We start from the raw sequence: 5783 nt of genomic DNA, 5'->3' as shown, positions 1-5783 counted from the left end.
AGGCACAAAGAAGGCAGGAGGAGGCCAGTAGGCCCCAGGTGTGGTGGGCCCTCCAGACCAGGCAAGTGAGAACAGGTCCAGTCCACCGGGCAGCATCGTCACAGGGTCTGGGCTGGAGAACGTCCTGGTGCCTACTTCTCTACCCTTTGTTCCCCTCACCCGTCTCCTCTTCTCAGGGGAACATCTGTTTATGACATTGCAGCTTGTAGAACTGCTCTCCACCCATTCTTAACAACCAGAACTGAGTCCACAGGCTCCCTTCCCTCTTTCTGAGTCTTGACACTCACTGGCTCTGCCACTCACCTTGGCAGTGATCTCTGACTCCTCCCCTTCTTATGACCTTCACATTCAGTTCAGTAGTCTTTGTGTGAGTTATCTCTGATAAGAACCATTTATCTTGCAATGTCTCCCTACTTCTCTTATCTCCACCCCTCACGCAGGAATCTTTGGAGGCTTCCTTTGTTGAGTTCAAATTCCACAGCCTCAGCTACTGTTCTCAGCTCCCCATCCCTTCCTCCCACTTGACCGTGCCTCTTACTTTCCCCAGCGTTCCAGCTGAGACAGCCATCCCCATCAGCTCCACCTCCCCTCCCACAGATCCTTCTTGTCCATTCCTGCCTGTCTACCCCCACCTTGGGGAGACCTCCTGTCCTTGTGTCCTCTAGCCAAAGCCTGCTTGTTTTTCTATGTCCATTATATGCCTTTGCTCCTCTTTTGTTGGGATTAGAACCAAGGATTTGTGGCCCAGATTATAATGATGATCCTTATCATGAGCAAATGTCACAGAAAAGACTGGAATAAGAGAGTGATAGAGTGACCATGGTAGTCTCTGGGTTCTAGGCAGTTGGTCATCTTTTTCTTCCTACTTAAAAAAATATATTCTCCTATTTTCTAGGAGAAGCCTGTGCTATGCTATAATTAAACAAAAAACATAAACTATTATGTTTTCTAGAGCATGGATTCCAGTGAGAAAGAGGCTGAAGGGCAGGCTACCGTTCAGGAAGGCCACAGTTGGGTGGGCCCAGGTAGGTGGCATCGGCAGGATGGGGAGGTAGAAAGCACAGTAGTTAATTCAGATCTGGATTTGAATCTCAGCTCTGCACCTCACTCTATAACCCTGGGCAAGTTAGTTAACCCTCTGAGTTTCTACATATGCTAGTTGTATGGCCTTGGGGAACGAATTTAGCTAAGTCTGATGATTCATTCAACAACTTTAATAACTATGGAACTATGTGCCAAGAACGATTCTGGATACTGCAGTCTTGCTATACCCAATTCATACAAAGTCTCCACCCTCATGGAGTTTCTAGAGGGAGAGGCAGATAATAAACAACCAAGAAAGATGTAATATCTTATGCTTATATGTGCACACACGTACACAAACACATATATGATATCCCAGGTCGTGATTAAGTGCTATGAAGAGAATATAAAGGGTCTAGAGGTTGGAGTGTGGAGGGGTTTGCTATCTTAAATAGGATAGTAGTTTAGGGAGGTCTCACTGAGGAGGTGACATCTAAGCAGACATCCAAAGAAATGAGAGGGCCAGCTCTGTGAGTGCCGGGGGAGAGAATTTCAACCCAGGACAGCAAGCAGTGCCAAGGCCTCCAGGCAGGAGTGGGCTGCAGGTCTGAGGAGCAGCCACAAACCCAGTATGGCAGGAGCCAAGGAGGGGGAGTGGCAGGAGATGAAGGCCGGGAGAGGTGGTGGGCCAGAGGATGCAGAGCCAGGTAGGCCATGGTCAAGACTTCTGTGGCTAAGAATAGTGTAGCAAGAGGAGCAGTGGTGGAGGTATCTTGAAGGCAGAGGCAACGGGATTTGCTGATATACTGACTGTGGAGTGTGAGTAAAAGAAACATCAAGGAAGAGTCCTTGAACCAAGTCTGGTCTGAGCACTGGAAGAATGAAGGTGCCATGCAGCTATTTACTGAGATTGGGAAGTGTCACGTGCCTGTTTCAGCCTCTCAGTAAGCAATGCCATGATGGGACTGGCCCTGTAGTTCTTATAATGATTGCAACACACCTTTCAGCAGTAACTGTCAGGAAATTTTTTTTTTTTTTTTTTTTTTTTTTTTTAACGAGGGTTTATTACTTACAGGACCTGGAAATTACATAGCATGCTTGGGGTCACAGAGTGAGATCACAGGAAGAGAGAGAGAAAGGGAAAGAGAATGCACATGTAGGCCTGGGGTGAAGAGCGGAGGCCTAGGCTTTCACAGACTCACTCTGTGTCGGTGAATTTAAAACATAAGAGTGAGAATTTAAAGCACAAGAAAAGAAAAAGCAAGGGACCCAAATGATCAGTTATCAAAGCCAACCAAAATCTGTAAAACAAAGGAGCCTCAGTCCAGGGAGTGGCCTGGTTCTTGGTCTAGTCCTGTAGCTGGCAATGTAAAGTGGATGCCTCTTGGAAGTGATACCTTAGCCCTCTGAGCTTAAGTCAGGCACTTGCATTACAAAAAAAAAAAAGAAGAAAGAAGAAAGGAGAAAGAAGAAGGTCAATGGCCAGAGTTTCCACCACAGGAAGGCTGTGGAAGGAGCAGGCTGAGGGGCCCAATAAATTTTTGATTTTGGATAGTGTGTTGGCCATGTCTATTAGATGTCCAGGTCAAGGCATTGAGTAGACAGTTGGGTACGCAAGCTGGGAGTTTAGGGGACAGGCTAAGGCTGGAGATGTAAACATAGTTGCTGTCAGCACAGACATGGACCTCCTTCCCTGACCCTGGATAAGGTCATCTAATGTGAACAGGGACAGAGAAAAAAGAATGACAGAGTCCTGGGGCCCTCCAATGTTAGATATCAGGAAGATGACAAGGAATCAGAAAAATATATAGAGAAGGAGGAGCCCATAAAATAAAGGGGAACCTGGAAGGAGTGAAGGCCCAGAGGCCAGGTGAGATTGTGTTCACTAACCATGAACCGTTGTGCTGTTGTTGCTAGTATTGGTGGGCTGACTTCAGGCTCTATGTGGGTGATACTATCATTACTTTATCAACAATTTTTCTAGAGGAATGCTATCTATTATGGCTATATTAAAGAAAGGCCACCATTTTCAATGGTCAATGGTTCAACAAACCAATTCCAACCAATTTAATGCAACAGTAATTCTGCTCTCCGAATTATGTTTATCCTGACCCCACACAGCCACCTGTGATGGAAATCCAGAGAGAACAAGGCAGTGGGGGCAGGGCAGAGCAGGGCTTGAGAGGAGGCTGCATTTGGAATCCTTGGAAAGCAGATGGGGGCCTGAGATCCCACAAGAGAGTTTTGGTCTCAGGGGAGGCTGGTGAGAGTTAGGTGAAGTCCTGGACCCAGACCAGGTGCTCTGGTCATCACGATGGTGACACCTTGAGCAGAATGAGGAAGTGGGCAGAGGAGCCATGTTGTCGGAACAGACAAGTTCTTCTGTGAGTACATTGGATCTCTGGCATCTGGTGGAGCTTCCAGCTTCCTTCTGTGATCTCTGACCAGTTGCATCTTAGATTTGCCATTCCCTCACCCTTTTCCACACTCAGGTCTCTCCCTTTCTGATTGTAGCCCCCAACTGCCACCTGTTCTGGCCCCCCAGCAGCACAGCCTCTGATCCTCTGGTCATGGTCACAGGCCTCCCTTCTAGGGGCCCCTTACCCCACTAGTGTCCTCACTCCCACGGCAGCATGGAGACTGAATTCACACAGCAGCCACGGCAGATACTTTCTGTTCTCTAAAGAAATAAAGTCTCCCTCTTGTTCCTGCTGCATCACTAAACAGGCACAGCTCATACTTTTCAAAGCCACTGTCCCTTCTTATGACCCTGTTTCCTCAGAGCCTAATCACTCTGGGCACATTGTAACCTTCAAAGAGATCTGCTTTACTGAAGCACACCTTTACACACAGGACGGAACAGGAGGGCGCACCAGGGCTCGCCCCAGAGAAACCCTGAGGCTCACAGAGGTGGGGGTGGGGTGGGGAAGAACAGAGAGGAGAAGGGGATCACAAGGGAGGCCACCACTTCAGCTGGACAACTGTGTACTTTGCATTTCAAGGAGGGGAAAATCTCTTTTTGTCACCCAGTTGTAATTTGCAACACTCTATATAGTTCATGGGCAAGGAACAGAATGTCTCACCACAGGATGATTCTACCCCTGAGGTGCCAACCCACGGCCTTGGCCTCCTCAGCATTAGCTGAGCCAACTATGCAAGACAACAACTAAGAATGCACAGGCCTGTGGGTCAGTGAGTCTGGTGGTTGGGCATGTGCGTGTGTCCAGGTAGCAAACTCAGGGCCTTGGGAGGCCCCCGGAAGAACAGCACACCCCCTGCTTCTCTCATTGGGTCTGGCGAGCATTGTTTACCGCTTCTGTGGGGCTGCTGCCCACCCCCCCCCACCCCCCCTTAGAGTCCCGCCTGGAGGCAGTACCAGAAGGCGATCCCCAACCCTGCTCTTGCAACGTTCATAGTCAACAAGAACTCAAGGTCATGTAGAAGGCGAAGGGAGGATATTAGGGAAGTGGAGTCATGGTATGGGAAAACCAGGGTGCCCCAGGTTGAAGTGTGAGTCCTCGAGTCTCCTTCACATCCTGGCTCGTCAGCTCGCTGTCTGAGAAAGGAGGCCAACGCCATTTGTTCTTCATTTGTTCTTCGCTCTTGCCTCGGGCATCCAGCGAAGTAACAGGTGGAGGAGGGTGGTGAAGGGGAGAGAACTGGAACGTGGGCCTGCTGCGGGAAGTTAATCTCTGGTGGCTTCCTGGCCATTCTCAGGGAGTGGTCAAAGCAGGGGAGTTTATCCTTCCTCATCTCAAGCAGAAAAGCTAAGCAAGATGTGACCTCGCTATGCCAGCTCTGATAATCAAAAATCCCATGGTTAATCTAGCCTGTCTCCGAAAAGATACATAAGAAACTGGTAACCCTGCTTTTCTCTGGGGAGGAGAGCAGGGCAGCTAAGCAAATATATGGGAGGGATCCTGTCTTTCTCTGTGTTGTACTCTTATGCCTTTTAAATGTAATACCATGGGGGGGATCCCTGGGTGGCGCAGCGGTTTGGCGCCTGCCTTTGGCCCAGGGCGCGATCCTGGAGACCCGGGATCGAGTCCCGCATCGGGCTCCCGGTGCATGGAGCCTGCTTCTCCCTCTGCCTGTGTCTCTGCCTCTCTCTCTCTCTCTCTGTGACTATCATAAATAAATTTAAAAAAATTAAAAAAAATAAATGTAATACCATGGGATTAGACTATCTCATAAAAAAATAAATATAATTCCAACCTAAAAGTGGTTCCAGGAGCTGGTTTGAGGTTAGGACAGGGGCAGGAGCTGGCTTTGCCCGGGCTGCTCTCCCTTAGAGACACCTTCTCTAAGGGTGAGCGGTCGGGGATTGCTGGGAGCGTAGACCAAAGGGCTCGCGCCGCCCTGCCGGCGGTCCTGGGGTGGCCCCTGGAGCCGGCGTGTTCTCGGAGTCCTAATGAGAAAGGCACACCTGCCTTTCCCTTCGCCTCCAGCTCCAGCACAGCGCTTTCTGCCAGGCCTGTCAGCGAGGGTGGGCGGGCGCAGTTGGCCCAGGCCGTACTGTCCGGTGCAGAGCACTGTGTGCTCACCTGCCCGCGGGCCTGGCCGGCCTGAGCTCACGGGGCTCGAAGGTTGCGTCAGCAACAAGCGGTGCTGGGAGGGTGCGCAAGGCCACCCAGATGAGTGCACAGGCCCCCAGAGAGGCTCAGGCACAGCTGAGGGCAAAGGGCAGACCCAAGTAGGATGGGGCAGATGACAAGGAAGGCCTCATTCAGCCCTGGCATCGACAGGGAGGCCAGCAGGGC

The sequence above is a fragment of the Canis aureus genome, chromosome 12 (genome assembly GCF_053574225.1).
Source record: "Canis aureus isolate CA01 chromosome 12, VMU_Caureus_v.1.0, whole genome shotgun sequence".
NCBI lineage: Eukaryota > Metazoa > Chordata > Mammalia > Carnivora > Canidae > Canis > Canis aureus.
The sequence above is the reverse complement of the archived record's forward strand: the minus strand, read 5'-3'. Positions refer to the sequence as shown.